Source organism: Anomaloglossus baeobatrachus, unplaced genomic scaffold, assembly GCF_048569485.1.
Source record: "Anomaloglossus baeobatrachus isolate aAnoBae1 unplaced genomic scaffold, aAnoBae1.hap1 Scaffold_4477, whole genome shotgun sequence".
NCBI classification, from domain to species: domain Eukaryota; kingdom Metazoa; phylum Chordata; class Amphibia; order Anura; family Aromobatidae; genus Anomaloglossus; species Anomaloglossus baeobatrachus.
This window is the reverse complement of record NW_027443814.1, coordinates 15,955-34,210: the sequence shown is the minus strand read 5'-3', so window position 1 is coordinate 34,210 and position 18,256 is coordinate 15,955. Positions and strand designations below refer to the sequence as shown.

General features: G+C 46.6%; 10 non-coding genes and 1 pseudogene across 10 annotated transcripts; all 11 read left to right on the top strand.

Moving 5' to 3' along the window:
* The first annotated feature begins 219 nt into the window (after positions 1–219).
* Positions 220–410, top strand: LOC142280015 (U2 spliceosomal RNA). Its single transcript, XR_012742388.1, has one exon. It is a non-coding gene; the product is annotated as a U2 spliceosomal RNA (small nuclear RNA).
* A 1,390-nt stretch (positions 411–1,800) lies between these two features.
* Positions 1,801–1,991, top strand: LOC142280014 (U2 spliceosomal RNA). Its single transcript, XR_012742387.1, has one exon. It is a non-coding gene; the product is annotated as a U2 spliceosomal RNA (small nuclear RNA).
* A 1,387-nt stretch (positions 1,992–3,378) lies between these two features.
* LOC142280012 (U2 spliceosomal RNA) lies at positions 3,379–3,569 on the top strand. Its single transcript, XR_012742386.1, has one exon. It is a non-coding gene; the product is annotated as a U2 spliceosomal RNA (small nuclear RNA).
* A 1,387-nt stretch (positions 3,570–4,956) lies between these two features.
* On the top strand, positions 4,957–5,147 carry LOC142280011 (U2 spliceosomal RNA). The gene has a single exon (XR_012742385.1). It is a non-coding gene; the product is annotated as a U2 spliceosomal RNA (small nuclear RNA).
* A 1,387-nt stretch (positions 5,148–6,534) lies between these two features.
* LOC142280009 (U2 spliceosomal RNA) lies at positions 6,535–6,725 on the top strand. The gene has a single exon (XR_012742383.1). It is a non-coding gene; the product is annotated as a U2 spliceosomal RNA (small nuclear RNA).
* A 1,387-nt stretch (positions 6,726–8,112) lies between these two features.
* On the top strand, positions 8,113–8,303 carry LOC142280008 (U2 spliceosomal RNA). Its single transcript, XR_012742382.1, has one exon. It is a non-coding gene; the product is annotated as a U2 spliceosomal RNA (small nuclear RNA).
* Positions 8,304–9,690: 1,387 nt separating this feature from the next.
* Positions 9,691–9,881, top strand: LOC142280006 (U2 spliceosomal RNA). Its single transcript, XR_012742381.1, has one exon. It is a non-coding gene; the product is annotated as a U2 spliceosomal RNA (small nuclear RNA).
* Positions 9,882–11,268: 1,387 nt separating this feature from the next.
* LOC142280005 (U2 spliceosomal RNA) lies at positions 11,269–11,459 on the top strand. The gene has a single exon (XR_012742380.1). It is a non-coding gene; the product is annotated as a U2 spliceosomal RNA (small nuclear RNA).
* Positions 11,460–13,545: 2,086 nt separating this feature from the next.
* Positions 13,546–13,751, top strand: LOC142280018 (U2 spliceosomal RNA; annotated as a pseudogene).
* A 1,387-nt stretch (positions 13,752–15,138) lies between these two features.
* Positions 15,139–15,329, top strand: LOC142280004 (U2 spliceosomal RNA). Its single transcript, XR_012742379.1, has one exon. It is a non-coding gene; the product is annotated as a U2 spliceosomal RNA (small nuclear RNA).
* A 1,387-nt stretch (positions 15,330–16,716) lies between these two features.
* Positions 16,717–16,907, top strand: LOC142280003 (U2 spliceosomal RNA). The gene has a single exon (XR_012742378.1). It is a non-coding gene; the product is annotated as a U2 spliceosomal RNA (small nuclear RNA).
* Positions 16,908–18,256: the final 1,349 nt, after the last annotated feature.

The window sequence follows — 18,256 nt, the reverse complement described above, 5'->3', positions numbered from 1 at the left end:
CGCCCTAAAGGAGGAGTTATTCAGATTCATTGCAGTGGGCGGCGGCTGCAAAACGCACCATTCTTCTTGTTTTGGCTCTGCAAAGCAGCCTTTTCAAGGGTTGGCTTGGGTGACAAAATGTCTTGTGTAGGCGTGGGTTTGTCTCCCTCTCGCTCTCTCTCCCTAAGATGTGTCCGGCATAGGCCAGGGTGCCACTCGAGGCCCAAACCAATTCTGGTTATCGCTTCTCGGCCTTTTGGCTAAGATCAAGTGTAGTATCTGTTCTTATCAGTTTAATATCTGATACGTCCCCTATCTGGGGACCATATATTAAATGGATTTTTAGAACAGGGAGATGGAAAAAGAGCTTGCTCTGTCCACTCCACGCATTGACCTGGTATTGCAGTACCTCCAGGAACGGTGCACCCCTTCTTAACCCAGTTTCCAAAAGCAGAACTCAATTCACCTGATTCATATTAGCCCGATTTAATGAATTGGAAGAAAGCATACGTCTTCATATGCACCTCAATTTGGCCCATTCACTTTTCACACTTCCTCCTTTTGTTTTTTATCTTTCACACTTTTGACTTTCTTTATTCATCCAAATAGCAAACTCATCACCACTCAACCTGACCAACTCGGCTATGTCCCCGTGCTGCAGTTCTCTGTCTTATCTAGATCATTTGCAATTGAATGGAATAGATCCCTTTTGGACAAAGTGGATTCACCTGCTGCTGCAGTGACCACAGGTGTGATAACATCTAGAATTGGCATCTGGTGCGATCTCTCCGCTTCCACTCCAAAGAAAGTTACCTGTTTATTCCTATCATGCATTGGTTTTTGGGGTTTTCTTTGAGTAATGATGATCTCTTTAGTAGTCTGTTGGCGCCCTCTCCTGGAGGAATAGTTTGCTTGCTCTTGGACATTCTAAAAGAGAGGTCATGATAGACATTGAGCTTCTGAGCTCAATTGGGGACAGTCATGGGTGATGAATGTTTGCAACCTACTGCGAAGCCTCATACCGCAATATAAGGAACGTCAAATACTAAGAAAGGGCGGCCTATGAAAGAATTACTACTTTCAATAAGTACACTTAAACGGCTAATTGGGAATAGAAAAACTGTAAAAAGCCCTCTGAGAAAGCCCCCCTCTAACCTTTGATAGTAAGCTTTTCTGTAGTCTGCCTGTTGATGTATTTTCCGTTTGAACTGTGCACAACATGAAGAGACGGAACACTGGCGGCTTGTCACAATGCCCCCCGATGACATCACAATAGCGCTGCTGCCTAGAAAACAAGCTGCGCAGAAGAAGTTGTTCTTTGGGTGGGAGGGTGGGCTAGTGGAAGGAGGGGGCAATCTCTTTTTTTCCCGGGTGGTAGGGGGATGACAGGAGAAGGGAAGCGGGTGGTGAGAAAGGTACAGAGGGCAGGGTTTGGGGGCTGGGAAGGAAAGGGAAAAGATTAGGGTTTGGGGATGATGAAAGGGCTTTCTACGGGTAAGGATGGCAAAGGGTGGCAGTGACGGAAAGTCAGGCAACCTGTCCTGTCCGTCTTTTTGTATCGTGAATTGGAAAGACTGCAAGGGGGAGGGGAGTTGCTTGCGCCCTAAAGGAGGAGTTATTCAGATTCATTGCAGTGGGCGGCGGCGGCTGCAAAACGCACCATTCTTCTTGTTTTGGCTCTGCAAAGCAGCCTTTTCAAGGGTTGGCTTGGGTGACAAAATGTCTTGTGTAGGCGTGGGTTTGTCTCCCTCTCGCTCTCTCTCCCTAAGATGTGTCCGGCATAGGCCAGGGTGCCACTCGAGGCCCAAACCAATTCTGGTTATCGCTTCTCGGCCTTTTGGCTAAGATCAAGTGTAGTATCTGTTCTTATCAGTTTAATATCTGATACGTCCCCTATCTGGGGACCATATATTAAATGGATTTTTAGAACAGGGAGATGGAAAAAGAGCTTGCTCTGTCCACTCCACGCATTGACCTGGTATTGCAGTACCTCCAGGAACGGTGCACCCCTTCTTAACCCAGTTTCCAAAAGCAGAACTCAATTCACCTGATTCATATTAGCCCGATTTAATGAATTGGAAGAAAGCATACGTCTTCATATGCACCTCAATTTGGCCCATTCACTTTTCACACTTCCTCCTTTTGTTTTTTATCTTTCACACTTTTGACTTTCTTTATTCATCCAAATAGCAAACTCATCACCACTCAACCTGACCAACTCGGCTATGTCCCCGTGCTGCAGTTCTCTGTCTTATCTAGATCATTTGCAATTGAATGGAATAGATCCCTTTTGGACAAAGTGGATTCACCTGCTGCTGCAGTGACCACAGGTGTGATAACATCTAGAATTGGCATCTGGTGCGATCTCTCCGCTTCCACTCCAAAGAAAGTTACCTGTTTATTCCTATCATGCATTGGTTTTTGGGGTTTTCTTTGAGTAATGATGATCTCTTTAGTAGTCTGTTGGCGCCCTCTCCTGGAGGAATAGTTTGCTTGCTCTTGGACATTCTAAAAGAGAGGTCATGATAGACATTGAGCTTCTGAGCTCAATTGGGGACAGTCATGGGTGATGAATGTTTGCAACCTACTGCGAAGCCTCATACCGCAATATAAGGAACGTCAAATACTAAGAAAGGGCGGCCTATGAAAGAATTACTACTTTCAATAAGTACACTTAAACGGCTAATTGGGAATAGAAAAACTGTAAAAAGCCCTCTGAGAAAGCCCCCCTCTAACCTTTGATAGTAAGCTTTTCTGTAGTCTGCCTGTTGATGTATTTTCCGTTTGAACTGTGCACAACATGAAGAGACGGAACACTGGCGGCTTGTCACAATGCCCCCCGATGACATCACAATAGCGCTGCTGCCTAGAAAACAAGCTGCGCAGAAGAAGTTGTTCTTTGGGTGGGAGGGTGGGCTAGTGGAAGGAGGGGGCAATCTCTTTTTTTCCCGGGTGGTAGGGGGATGACAGGAGAAGGGAAGCGGGTGGTGAGAAAGGTACAGAGGGCAGGGTTTGGGGGCTGGGAAGGAAAGGGAAAAGATTAGGGTTTGGGGATGATGAAAGGGCTTTCTACGGGTAAGGATGGCAAAGGGTGGCAGTGACGGAAAGTCAGGCAACCTGTCCTGTCCGTCTTTTTGTATCGTGAATTGGAAAGACTGCAAGGGGGAGGGGAGTTGCTTGCGCCCTAAAGGAGGAGTTATTCAGATTCATTGCAGTGGGCGGCGGCTGCAAAACGCACCATTCTTCTTGTTTTGGCTCTGCAAAGCAGCCTTTTCAAGGGTTGGCTTGGGTGACAAAATGTCTTGTGTAGGCGTGGGTTTGTCTCCCTCTCGCTCTCTCTCCCTAAGATGTGTCCGGCATAGGCCAGGGTGCCACTCGAGGCCCAAACCAATTCTGGTTATCGCTTCTCGGCCTTTTGGCTAAGATCAAGTGTAGTATCTGTTCTTATCAGTTTAATATCTGATACGTCCCCTATCTGGGGACCATATATTAAATGGATTTTTAGAACAGGGAGATGGAAAAAGAGCTTGCTCTGTCCACTCCACGCATTGACCTGGTATTGCAGTACCTCCAGGAACGGTGCACCCCTTCTTAACCCAGTTTCCAAAAGCAGAACTCAATTCACCTGATTCATATTAGCCCGATTTAATGAATTGGAAGAAAGCATACGTCTTCATATGCACCTCAATTTGGCCCATTCACTTTTCACACTTCCTCCTTTTGTTTTTTATCTTTCACACTTTTGACTTTCTTTATTCATCCAAATAGCAAACTCATCACCACTCAACCTGACCAACTCGGCTATGTCCCCGTGCTGCAGTTCTCTGTCTTATCTAGATCATTTGCAATTGAATGGAATAGATCCCTTTTGGACAAAGTGGATTCACCTGCTGCTGCAGTGACCACAGGTGTGATAACATCTAGAATTGGCATCTGGTGCGATCTCTCCGCTTCCACTCCAAAGAAAGTTACCTGTTTATTCCTATCATGCATTGGTTTTTGGGGTTTTCTTTGAGTAATGATGATCTCTTTAGTAGTCTGTTGGCGCCCTCTCCTGGAGGAATAGTTTGCTTGCTCTTGGACATTCTAAAAGAGAGGTCATGATAGACATTGAGCTTCTGAGCTCAATTGGGGACAGTCATGGGTGATGAATGTTTGCAACCTACTGCGAAGCCTCATACCGCAATATAAGGAACGTCAAATACTAAGAAAGGGCGGCCTATGAAAGAATTACTACTTTCAATAAGTACACTTAAACGGCTAATTGGGAATAGAAAAACTGTAAAAAGCCCTCTGAGAAAGCCCCCCTCTAACCTTTGATAGTAAGCTTTTCTGTAGTCTGCCTGTTGATGTATTTTCCGTTTGAACTGTGCACAACATGAAGAGACGGAACACTGGCGGCTTGTCACAATGCCCCCCGATGACATCACAATAGCGCTGCTGCCTAGAAAACAAGCTGCGCAGAAGAAGTTGTTCTTTGGGTGGGAGGGTGGGCTAGTGGAAGGAGGGGGCAATCTCTTTTTTTCCCGGGTGGTAGGGGGATGACAGGAGAAGGGAAGCGGGTGGTGAGAAAGGTACAGAGGGCAGGGTTTGGGGGCTGGGAAGGAAAGGGAAAAGATTAGGGTTTGGGGATGATGAAAGGGCTTTCTACGGGTAAGGATGGCAAAGGGTGGCAGTGACGGAAAGTCAGGCAACCTGTCCTGTCCGTCTTTTTGTATCGTGAATTGGAAAGACTGCAAGGGGGAGGGGAGTTGCTTGCGCCCTAAAGGAGGAGTTATTCAGATTCATTGCAGTGGGCGGCGGCTGCAAAACGCACCATTCTTCTTGTTTTGGCTCTGCAAAGCAGCCTTTTCAAGGGTTGGCTTGGGTGACAAAATGTCTTGTGTAGGCGTGGGTTTGTCTCCCTCTCGCTCTCTCTCCCTAAGATGTGTCCGGCATAGGCCAGGGTGCCACTCGAGGCCCAAACCAATTCTGGTTATCGCTTCTCGGCCTTTTGGCTAAGATCAAGTGTAGTATCTGTTCTTATCAGTTTAATATCTGATACGTCCCCTATCTGGGGACCATATATTAAATGGATTTTTAGAACAGGGAGATGGAAAAAGAGCTTGCTCTGTCCACTCCACGCATTGACCTGGTATTGCAGTACCTCCAGGAACGGTGCACCCCTTCTTAACCCAGTTTCCAAAAGCAGAACTCAATTCACCTGATTCATATTAGCCCGATTTAATGAATTGGAAGAAAGCATACGTCTTCATATGCACCTCAATTTGGCCCATTCACTTTTCACACTTCCTCCTTTTGTTTTTTATCTTTCACACTTTTGACTTTCTTTATTCATCCAAATAGCAAACTCATCACCACTCAACCTGACCAACTCGGCTATGTCCCCGTGCTGCAGTTCTCTGTCTTATCTAGATCATTTGCAATTGAATGGAATAGATCCCTTTTGGACAAAGTGGATTCACCTGCTGCTGCAGTGACCACAGGTGTGATAACATCTAGAATTGGCATCTGGTGCGATCTCTCCGCTTCCACTCCAAAGAAAGTTACCTGTTTATTCCTATCATGCATTGGTTTTTGGGGTTTTCTTTGAGTAATGATGATCTCTTTAGTAGTCTGTTGGCGCCCTCTCCTGGAGGAATAGTTTGCTTGCTCTTGGACATTCTAAAAGAGAGGTCATGATAGACATTGAGCTTCTGAGCTCAATTGGGGACAGTCATGGGTGATGAATGTTTGCAACCTACTGCGAAGCCTCATACCGCAATATAAGGAACGTCAAATACTAAGAAAGGGCGGCCTATGAAAGAATTACTACTTTCAATAAGTACACTTAAACGGCTAATTGGGAATAGAAAAACTGTAAAAAGCCCTCTGAGAAAGCCCCCCTCTAACCTTTGATAGTAAGCTTTTCTGTAGTCTGCCTGTTGATGTATTTTCCGTTTGAACTGTGCACAACATGAAGAGACGGAACACTGGCGGCTTGTCACAATGCCCCCCGATGACATCACAATAGCGCTGCTGCCTAGAAAACAAGCTGCGCAGAAGAAGTTGTTCTTTGGGTGGGAGGGTGGGCTAGTGGAAGGAGGGGGCAATCTCTTTTTTTCCCGGGTGGTAGGGGGATGACAGGAGAAGGGAAGCGGGTGGTGAGAAAGGTACAGAGGGCAGGGTTTGGGGGCTGGGAAGGAAAGGGAAAAGATTAGGGTTTGGGGATGATGAAAGGGCTTTCTACGGGTAAGGATGGCAAAGGGTGGCAGTGACGGAAAGTCAGGCAACCTGTCCTGTCCGTCTTTTTGTATCGTGAATTGGAAAGACTGCAAGGGGGAGGGGAGTTGCTTGCGCCCTAAAGGAGGAGTTATTCAGATTCATTGCAGTGGGCGGCGGCTGCAAAACGCACCATTCTTCTTGTTTTGGCTCTGCAAAGCAGCCTTTTCAAGGGTTGGCTTGGGTGACAAAATGTCTTGTGTAGGCGTGGGTTTGTCTCCCTCTCGCTCTCTCTCCCTAAGATGTGTCCGGCATAGGCCAGGGTGCCACTCGAGGCCCAAACCAATTCTGGTTATCGCTTCTCGGCCTTTTGGCTAAGATCAAGTGTAGTATCTGTTCTTATCAGTTTAATATCTGATACGTCCCCTATCTGGGGACCATATATTAAATGGATTTTTAGAACAGGGAGATGGAAAAAGAGCTTGCTCTGTCCACTCCACGCATTGACCTGGTATTGCAGTACCTCCAGGAACGGTGCACCCCTTCTTAACCCAGTTTCCAAAAGCAGAACTCAATTCACCTGATTCATATTAGCCCGATTTAATGAATTGGAAGAAAGCATACGTCTTCATATGCACCTCAATTTGGCCCATTCACTTTTCACACTTCCTCCTTTTGTTTTTTATCTTTCACACTTTTGACTTTCTTTATTCATCCAAATAGCAAACTCATCACCACTCAACCTGACCAACTCGGCTATGTCCCCGTGCTGCAGTTCTCTGTCTTATCTAGATCATTTGCAATTGAATGGAATAGATCCCTTTTGGACAAAGGGGATTCACCTGCTGCTGCAGTGACCACAGGTGTGATAACATCTAGAATTGGCATCTGGTGCGATCTCTCCGCTTCCACTCCAAAGAAAGTTACCTGTTTATTCCTATCATGCATTGGTTTTTGGGGTTTTCTTTGAGTAATGATGATCTCTTTAGTAGTCTGTTGGCGCCCTCTCCTGGAGGAATAGTTTGCTTGCTCTTGGACATTCTAAAAGAGAGGTCATGATAGACATTGAGCTTCTGAGCTCAATTGGGGACAGTCATGGGTGATGAATGTTTGCAACCTACTGCGAAGCCTCATACCGCAATATAAGGAACGTCAAATACTAAGAAAGGGCGGCCTATGAAAGAATTACTACTTTCAATAAGTACACTTAAACGGCTAATTGGGAATAGAAAAACTGTAAAAAGCCCTCTGAGAAAGCCCCCCTCTAACCTTTGATAGTAAGCTTTTCTGTAGTCTGCCTGTTGATGTATTTTCCGTTTGAACTGTGCACAACATGAAGAGACGGAACACTGGCGGCTTGTCACAATGCCCCCCGATGACATCACAATAGCGCTGCTGCCTAGAAAACAAGCTGCGCAGAAGAAGTTGTTCTTTGGGTGGGAGGGTGGGCTAGTGGAAGGAGGGGGCAATCTCTTTTTTTCCCGGGTGGTAGGGGGATGACAGGAGAAGGGAAGCGGGTGGTGAGAAAGGTACAGAGGGCAGGGTTTGGGGGCTGGGAAGGAAAGGGAAAAGATTAGGGTTTGGGGATGATGAAAGGGCTTTCTACGGGTAAGGATGGCAAAGGGTGGCAGTGACGGAAAGTCAGGCAACCTGTCCTGTCCGTCTTTTTGTATCGTGAATTGGAAAGACTGCAAGGGGGAGGGGAGTTGCTTGCGCCCTAAAGGAGGAGTTATTCAGATTCATTGCAGTGGGCGGCGGCTGCAAAACGCACCATTCTTCTTGTTTTGGCTCTGCAAAGCAGCCTTTTCAAGGGTTGGCTTGGGTGACAAAATGTCTTGTGTAGGCGTGGGTTTGTCTCCCTCTCGCTCTCTCTCCCTAAGATGTGTCCGGCATAGGCCAGGGTGCCACTCGAGGCCCAAACCAATTCTGGTTATCGCTTCTCGGCCTTTTGGCTAAGATCAAGTGTAGTATCTGTTCTTATCAGTTTAATATCTGATACGTCCCCTATCTGGGGACCATATATTAAATGGATTTTTAGAACAGGGAGATGGAAAAAGAGCTTGCTCTGTCCACTCCACGCATTGACCTGGTATTGCAGTACCTCCAGGAACGGTGCACCCCTTCTTAACCCAGTTTCCAAAAGCAGAACTCAATTCACCTGATTCATATTAGCCCGATTTAATGAATTGGAAGAAAGCATACGTCTTCATATGCACCTCAATTTGGCCCATTCACTTTTCACACTTCCTCCTTTTGTTTTTTATCTTTCACACTTTTGACTTTCTTTATTCATCCAAATAGCAAACTCATCACCACTCAACCTGACCAACTCGGCTATGTCCCCGTGCTGCAGTTCTCTGTCTTATCTAGATCATTTGCAATTGAATGGAATAGATCCCTTTTGGACAAAGTGGATTCACCTGCTGCTGCAGTGACCACAGGTGTGATAACATCTAGAATTGGCATCTGGTGCGATCTCTCCGCTTCCACTCCAAAGAAAGTTACCTGTTTATTCCTATCATGCATTGGTTTTTGGGGTTTTCTTTGAGTAATGATGATCTCTTTAGTAGTCTGTTGGCGCCCTCTCCTGGAGGAATAGTTTGCTTGCTCTTGGACATTCTAAAAGAGAGGTCATGATAGACATTGAGCTTCTGAGCTCAATTGGGGACAGTCATGGGTGATGAATGTTTGCAACCTACTGCGAAGCCTCATACCGCAATATAAGGAACGTCAAATACTAAGAAAGGGCGGCCTATGAAAGAATTACTACTTTCAATAAGTACACTTAAACGGCTAATTGGGAATAGAAAAACTGTAAAAAGCCCTCTGAGAAAGCCCCCCTCTAACCTTTGATAGTAAGCTTTTCTGTAGTCTGCCTGTTGATGTATTTTCCGTTTGAACTGTGCACAACATGAAGAGACGGAACACTGGCGGCTTGTCACAATGCCCCCCGATGACATCACAATAGCGCTGCTGCCTAGAAAACAAGCTGCGCAGAAGAAGTTGTTCTTTGGGTGGGAGGGTGGGCTAGTGGAAGGAGGGGGCAATCTCTTTTTTTCCCGGGTGGTAGGGGGATGACAGGAGAAGGGAAGCGGGTGGTGAGAAAGGTACAGAGGGCAGGGTTTGGGGGCTGGGAAGGAAAGGGAAAAGATTAGGGTTTGGGGATGATGAAAGGGCTTTCTACGGGTAAGGATGGCAAAGGGTGGCAGTGACGGAAAGTCAGGCAACCTGTCCTGTCCGTCTTTTTGTATCGTGAATTGGAAAGACTGCAAGGGGGAGGGGAGTTGCTTGCGCCCTAAAGGAGGAGTTATTCAGATTCATTGCAGTGGGCGGCGGCTGCAAAACGCACCATTCTTCTTGTTTTGGCTCTGCAAAGCAGCCTTTTCAAGGGTTGGCTTGGGTGACAAAATGTCTTGTGTAGGCGTGGGTTTGTCTCCCTCTCGCTCTCTCTCCCTAAGATGTGTCCGGCATAGGCCAGGGTGCCACTCGAGGCCCAAACCAATTCTGGTTATCGCTTCTCGGCCTTTTGGCTAAGATCAAGTGTAGTATCTGTTCTTATCAGTTTAATATCTGATACGTCCCCTATCTGGGGACCATATATTAAATGGATTTTTAGAACAGGGAGATGGAAAAAGAGCTTGCTCTGTCCACTCCACGCATTGACCTGGTATTGCAGTACCTCCAGGAACGGTGCACCCCTTCTTAACCCAGTTTCCAAAAGCAGAACTCAATTCACCTGATTCATATTAGCCCGATTTAATGAATTGGAAGAAAGCATACGTCTTCATATGCACCTCAATTTGGCCCATTCACTTTTCACACTTCCTCCTTTTGTTTTTTATCTTTCACACTTTTGACTTTCTTTATTCATCCAAATAGCAAACTCATCACCACTCAACCTGACCAACTCGGCTATGTCCCCGTGCTGCAGTTCTCTGTCTTATCTAGATCATTTGCAATTGAATGGAATAGATCCCTTTTGGACAAAGTGGATTCACCTGCTGCTGCAGTGACCACAGGTGTGATAACATCTAGAATTGGCATCTGGTGCGATCTCTCCGCTTCCACTCCAAAGAAAGTTACCTGTTTATTCCTATCATGCATTGGTTTTTGGGGTTTTCTTTGAGTAATGATGATCTCTTTAGTAGTCTGTTGGCGCCCTCTCCTGGAGGAATAGTTTGCTTGCTCTTGGACATTCTAAAAGAGAGGTCATGATAGACATTGAGCTTCTGAGCTCAATTGGGGACAGTCATGGGTGATGAATGTTTGCAACCTACTGCGAAGCCTCATACCGCAATATAAGGAACGTCAAATACTAAGAAAGGGCGGCCTATGAAAGAATTACTACTTTCAATAAGTACACTTAAACGGCTAATTGGGAATAGAAAAACTGTAAAAAGCCCTCTGAGAAAGCCCCCCTCTAACCTTTGATAGTAAGCTTTTCTGTAGTCTGCCTGTTGATGTATTTTCCGTTTGAACTGTGCACAACATGAAGAGACGGAACACTGGCGGCTTGTCACAATGCCCCCCGATGACATCACAATAGCGCTGCTGCCTAGAAAACAAGCTGCGCAGAAGAAGTTGTTCTTTGGGTGGGAGGGTGGGCTAGTGGAAGGAGGGGGCAATCTCTTTTTTTCCCGGGTGGTAGGGGGATGACAGGAGAAGGGAAGCGGGTGGTGAGAAAGGTACAGAGGGCAGGGTTTGGGGGCTGGGAAGGAAAGGGAAAAGATTAGGGTTTGGGGATGATGAAAGGGCTTTCTACGGGTAAGGATGGCAAAGGGTGGCAGTGACGGAAAGTCAGGCAACCTGTCCTGTCCGTCTTTTTGTATCGTGAATTGGAAAGACTGCAAGGGGGAGGGGAGTTGCTTGCGCCCTAAAGGAGGAGTTATTCAGATTCATTGCAGTGGGCGGCGGCTGCAAAACGCACCATTCTTCTTGTTTTGGCTCTGCAAAGCAGCCTTTTCAAGGGTTGGCTTGGGTGACAAAATGTCTTGTGTAGGCGTGGGTTTGTCTCCCTCTCGCTCTCTCTCCCTAAGATGTGTCCGGCATAGGCCAGGGTGCCACTCGAGGCCCAAACCAATTCTGGTTATCGCTTCTCGGCCTTTTGGCTAAGATCAAGTGTAGTATCTGTTCTTATCAGTTTAATATCTGATACGTCCCCTATCTGGGGACCATATATTAAATGGATTTTTAGAACAGGGAGATGGAAAAAGAGCTTGCTCTGTCCACTCCACGCATTGACCTGGTATTGCAGTACCTCCAGGAACGGTGCACCCCTTCTTAACCCAGTTTCCAAAAGCAGAACTCAATTCACCTGATTCATATTAGCCCGATTTAATGAATTGGAAGAAAGCATACGTCTTCATATGCACCTCAATTTGGCCCATTCACTTTTCACACTTCCTCCTTTTGTTTTTTATCTTTCACACTTTTGACTTTCTTTATTCATCCAAATAGCAAACTCATCACCACTCAACCTGACCAACTCGGCTATGTCCCCGTGCTGCAGTTCTCTGTCTTATCTAGATCATTTGCAATTGAATGGAATAGATCCCTTTTGGACAAAGTGGATTCACCTGCTGCTGCAGTGACCACAGGTGTGATAACATCTAGAATTGGCATCTGGTGCGATCTCTCCGCTTCCACTCCAAAGAAAGTTACCTGTTTATTCCTATCATGCATTGGTTTTTGGGGTTTTCTTTGAGTAATGATGATCTCTTTAGTAGTCTGTTGGCGCCCTCTCCTGGAGGAATAGTTTGCTTGCTCTTGGACATTCTAAAAGAGAGGTCATGATAGACATTGAGCTTCTGAGCTCAATTGGGGACAGTCATGGGTGATGAATGTTTGCAACCTACTGCGAAGCCTCATACCGCAATATAAGGAACGTCAAATACTAAGAAAGGGCGGCCTATGAAAGAATTACTACTTTCAATAAGTACACTTAAACGGCTAATTGGGAATAGAAAAACTGTAAAAAGCCCTCTGAGAAAGCCCCCCTCTAACCTTTGATAGTAAGCTTTTCTGTAGTCTGCCTGTTGATGTATTTTCCGTTTGAACTGTGCACAACATGAAGAGACGGAACACTGGCGGCTTGTCACAATGCCCCCCGATGACATCACAATAGCGCTGCTGCCTAGAAAACAAGCTGCGCAGAAGAAGTTGTTCTTTGGGTGGGAGGGTGGGCTAGTGGAAGGAGGGGGCAATCTCTTTTTTTCCCGGGTGGTAGGGGGATGACAGGAGAAGGGAAGCGGGTGGTGAGAAAGGTACAGAGGGCAGGGTTTGGGGGCTGGGAAGGAAAGGGAAAAGATTAGGGTTTGGGGATGATGAAAGGGCTTTCTACGGGTAAGGATGGCAAAGGGTGGCAGTGACGGAAAGTCAGGCAACCTGTCCTGTCCGTCTTTTTGTATCGTGAATTGGAAAGACTGCAAGGGGGAGGGGAGTTGCTTGCGCCCTAAAGGAGGAGTTATTCAGATTCATTGCAGTGGGCGGCGGCTGCAAAACGCACCATTCTTCTTGTTTTGGCTCTGCAAAGCAGCCTTTTCAAGTGTTGGCTTGGGTGACAAAATGTCTTGTGTAGGCGTGGGTTTGTCTCCCTCTCGCTCTCTCTCCCTAAGATGTGTCCGGCATAGGCCAGGGTGCCACTCGAGGCCCAAACCAATTCTGGTTATCGCTTCTCGGCCTTTTGGCTAAGATCAAGTGTAGTGCACGCCCGGAACCTGTGCAAAACCCGGTACTGCCCAAGGTGCCCCTTCGTGGAGGAAACATCGCTGCACGCCTTTTGGGACTGCCGTTTCGCACAGCGCCTGTTGGTTGCCCTGGAGGATGACCTGAGGAACTCCGTCCCCAGAGGGAGCCTATCGTACCATTCCGTACTTTATGGACTCTTCCCTGGGACTCACACCGTTGGAGCCATCCAGGAGGCTTGGCGCCTTATGAACTGCTTTAAGGACGCTATTTGGGTCGCCAGGAACCGGCTCATCTTGAAGAGGGAGAGGATGTCTATCCAGGATTGCCGCAGGCTGATCCACAGCCTGCTCAGAGACTATTCCATCATGGACAGTCCGGACGACAGCGCCGAGGAGGAGGTTTAGACCTCTTCCATGCCCCCTCCCTCCTTTTCCCGTTATGTGCGTCTTTCAATAAAGCTTCGGGCCTGTGATTTCCCCACCCTATCCCCATTTTCCCCTACCCCCATCCCCCAATCGCCGGTTCGTCGTTATTTATTGTCTAACTTTTTCTTTCAGCTTGAGTGTTATGGATAAGCATAGGAGCGTGATGTATAGTTTAGTGCGTCGTACTCTATGGCTATGTAAGAAGGATTGTATATTTCTGTGTGTACGGGGCTGCGGCACTGTACACGGTTTGTTACCTTTTTGTGAGTAGTGCATGATAATAAAGATGCTGTTAAATCAAAAAAATCTGTTCTTATCAGTTTAATATCTGATACGTCCCCTATCTGGGGACCATATATTAAATGGATTTTTAGAACAGGGAGATGGAAAAAGAGCTTGCTCTGTCCACTCCACGCATTGACCTGGTATTGCAGTACCTCCAGGAACGGTGCACCCCTTCTTAACCCAGTTTCCAAAAGCAGAACTCAATTCACCTGATTCATATTAGCCCGATTTAATGAATTGGAAGAAAGCATACGTCTTCATATGCACCTCAATTTGGCCCATTCACTTTTCACACTTCCTCCTTTTGTTTTTTATCTTTCACACTTTTGACTTTCTTTATTCATCCAAATAGCAAACTCATCACCACTCAACCTGACCAACTCGGCTATGTCCCCGTGCTGCAGTTCTCTGTCTTATCTAGATCATTTGCAATTGAATGGAATAGATCCCTTTTGGACAAAGTGGATTCACCTGCTGCTGCAGTGACCACAGGTGTGATAACATCTAGAATTGGCATCTGGTGCGATCTCTCCGCTTCCACTCCAAAGAAAGTTACCTGTTTATTCCTATCATGCATTGGTTTTTGGGGTTTTCTTTGAGTAATGATGATCTCTTTAGTAGTCTGTTGGCGCCCTCTCCTGGAGGAATAGTTTGCTTGCTCTTGGACATTCTAAAAGAGAGGTCATGATAGACATTGAGCTTCTGAGCTCAATTGGGGACAGTCATGGGTGATGAATGTTTGCAACCTACTGCGAAGCCTCATACCGCAATATAAGGAACGTCAAATACTAAGAAAGGGCGGCCTATGAAAGAATTACTACTTTCAATAAGTACACTTAAACGGCTAATTGGGAATAGAAAAACTGTAAAAAGCCCTCTGAGAAAGCCCCCCTCTAACCTTTGATAGTAAGCTTTTCTGTAGTCTGCCTGTTGATGTATTTTCCGTTTGAACTGTGCACAACATGAAGAGACGGAACACTGGCGGCTTGTCACAATGCCCCCCGATGACATCACAATAGCGCTGCTGCCTAGAAAACAAGCTGCGCAGAAGAAGTTGTTCTTTGGGTGGGAGGGTGGGCTAGTGGAAGGAGGGGGCAATCTCTTTTTTTCCCGGGTGGTAGGGGGATGACAGGAGAAGGGAAGCGGGTGGTGAGAAAGGTACAGAGGGCAGGGTTTGGGGGCTGGGAAGGAAAGGGAAAAGATTAGGGTTTGGGGATGATGAAAGGGCTTTCTACGGGTAAGGATGGCAAAGGGTGGCAGTGACGGAAAGTCAGGCAACCTGTCCTGTCCGTCTTTTTGTATCGTGAATTGGAAAGACTGCAAGGGGGAGGGGAGTTGCTTGCGCCCTAAAGGAGGAGTTATTCAGATTCATTGCAGTGGGCGGCGGCTGCAAAACGCACCATTCTTCTTGTTTTGGCTCTGCAAAGCAGCCTTTTCAAGGGTTGGCTTGGGTGACAAAATGTCTTGTGTAGGCGTGGGTTTGTCTCCCTCTCGCTCTCTCTCCCTAAGATGTGTCCGGCATAGGCCAGGGTGCCACTCGAGGCCCAAACCAATTCTGGTTATCGCTTCTCGGCCTTTTGGCTAAGATCAAGTGTAGTATCTGTTCTTATCAGTTTAATATCTGATACGTCCCCTATCTGGGGACCATATATTAAATGGATTTTTAGAACAGGGAGATGGAAAAAGAGCTTGCTCTGTCCACTCCACGCATTGACCTGGTATTGCAGTACCTCCAGGAACGGTGCACCCCTTCTTAACCCAGTTTCCAAAAGCAGAACTCAATTCACCTGATTCATATTAGCCCGATTTAATGAATTGGAAGAAAGCATACGTCTTCATATGCACCTCAATTTGGCCCATTCACTTTTCACACTTCCTCCTTTTGTTTTTTATCTTTCACACTTTTGACTTTCTTTATTCATCCAAATAGCAAACTCATCACCACTCAACCTGACCAACTCGGCTATGTCCCCGTGCTGCAGTTCTCTGTCTTATCTAGATCATTTGCAATTGAATGGAATAGATCCCTTTTGGACAAAGTGGATTCACCTGCTGCTGCAGTGACCACAGGTGTGATAACATCTAGAATTGGCATCTGGTGCGATCTCTCCGCTTCCACTCCAAAGAAAGTTACCTGTTTATTCCTATCATGCATTGGTTTTTGGGGTTTTCTTTGAGTAATGATGATCTCTTTAGTAGTCTGTTGGCGCCCTCTCCTGGAGGAATAGTTTGCTTGCTCTTGGACATTCTAAAAGAGAGGTCATGATAGACATTGAGCTTCTGAGCTCAATTGGGGACAGTCATGGGTGATGAATGTTTGCAACCTACTGCGAAGCCTCATACCGCAATATAAGGAACGTCAAATACTAAGAAAGGGCGGCCTATGAAAGAATTACTACTTTCAATAAGTACACTTAAACGGCTAATTGGGAATAGAAAAACTGTAAAAAGCCCTCTGAGAAAGCCCCCCTCTAACCTTTGATAGTAAGCTTTTCTGTAGTCTGCCTGTTGATGTATTTTCCGTTTGAACTGTGCACAACATGAAGAGACGGAACACTGGCGGCTTGTCACAATGCCCCCCGATGACATCACAATAGCGCTGCTGCCTAGAAAACAAGCTGCGCAGAAGAAGTTGTTCTTTGGGTGGGAGGGTGGGCTAGTGGAAGGAGGGGGCAATCTCTTTTTTTCCCGGGTGGTAGGGGGATGACAGGAGAAGGGAAGCGGGTGGTGAGAAAGGTACAGAGGGCAGGGTTTGGGGGCTGGGAAGGAAAGGGAAAAGATTAGGGTTTGGGGATGATGAAAGGGCTTTCTACGGGTAAGGATGGCAAAGGGTGGCAGTGACGGAAAGTCAGGCAACCTGTCCTGTCCGTCTTTTTGTATCGTGAATTGGAAAGACTGCAAGGGGGAGGGGAGTTGCTTGCGCCCTAAAGGAGGAGTTATTCAGATTCATTGCAGTGGGCGGCGGCTGCAAAACGCACCATTCTTCTTGTTTTGGCTCTGCAAAGCAGCCTTTTCAAGGGTTGGCTTGGGTGACAAAATGTCTTGTGTAGGCGTGGGTTTGTCTCCCTCTCGCTCTCTCTCCCTAAGATGTGTCCGGCATAGGCCAGGGTGCCACTCGAGGCCCAAACCAATTCTGGTTATCGCTTCTCGGCCTTTTGGCTAAGATCAAGTGTAGTATCTGTTCTTATCAGTTTAATATCTGATACGTCCCCTATCTGGGGACCATATATTAAATGGATTTTTAGAACAGGGAGATGGAAAAAGAGCTTGCTCTGTCCACTCCACGCATTGACCTGGTATTGCAGTACCTCCAGGAACGGTGCACCCCTTCTTAACCCAGTTTCCAAAAGCAGAACTCAATTCACCTGATTCATATTAGCCCGATTTAATGAATTGGAAGAAAGCATACGTCTTCATATGCACCTCAATTTGGCCCATTCACTTTTCACACTTCCTCCTTTTGTTTTTTATCTTTCACACTTTTGACTTTCTTTATTCATCCAAATAGCAAACTCATCACCACTCAACCTGACCAACTCGGCTATGTCCCCGTGCTGCAGTTCTCTGTCTTATCTAGATCATTTGCAATTGAATGGAATAGATCCCTTTTGGACAAAGTGGATTCACCTGCTGCTGCAGTGACCACAGGTGTGATAACATCTAGAATTGGCATCTGGTGCGATCTCTCCGCTTCCACTCCAAAGAAAGTTACCTGTTTATTCCTATCATGCATTGGTTTTTGGGGTTTTCTTTGAGTAATGATGATCTCTTTAGTAGTCTGTTGGCGCCCTCTCCTGGAGGAATAGTTTGCTTGCTCTTGGACATTCTAAAAGAGAGGTCATGATAGACATTGAGCTTCTGAGCTCAATTGGGGACAGTCATGGGTGATGAATGTTTGCAACCTACTGCGAAGCCTCATACCGCAATATAAGGAACGTCAAATACTAAGAAAGGGCGGCCTATGAAAGAATTACTACTTTCAATAAGTACACTTAAACGGCTAATTGGGAATAGAAAAACTGTAAAAAGCCCTCTGAGAAAGCCCCCCTCTAACCTTTGATAGTAAGCTTTTCTGTAGTCTGCCTGTTGATGTATTTTCCGTTTGAACTGTGCACAACATGAAGAGACGGAACACTGGCGGCTTGTCACAATGCCCCCCGATGACATCACAATAGCGCTGCTGCCTAGAAAACAAGCTGCGCAGAAGAAGTTGTTCTTTGGGTGGGAGGGTGGGCTAGTGGAAGGAGGGGGCAATCTCTTTTTTTCCCGGGTGGTAGGGGGATGACAGGAGAAGGGAAGCGGGTGGTGAGAAAGGTACAGAGGGCAGGGTTTGGGGGCTGGGAAGGAAAGGGAAAAGATTAGGGTTTGGGGATGATGAAAGGGCTTTCTACGGGTAAGGATGGCAAAGGGTGGCAGTGACGGAAAGTCAGGCAACCTGTCCTGTCCGTCTTTTTGTATCGTGAATTGGAAAGACTGCAAGGGGGAGGGGAGTTGCTTGCGCCCTAAAGGAGGAGTTATTCAGATTCATTGCAGTGGGCGGCGGCTGCAAAACGCACCATTCTTCTTGTTTTGGCTCTGCAAAGCAGCCTTTTCAAGGGTTGGCTTGGGTGACAAAATGTCTTGTGTAGGCGTGGGTTTGTCTCCCTCTCGCTCTCTCTCCCTAAGATGTGTCCGGCATA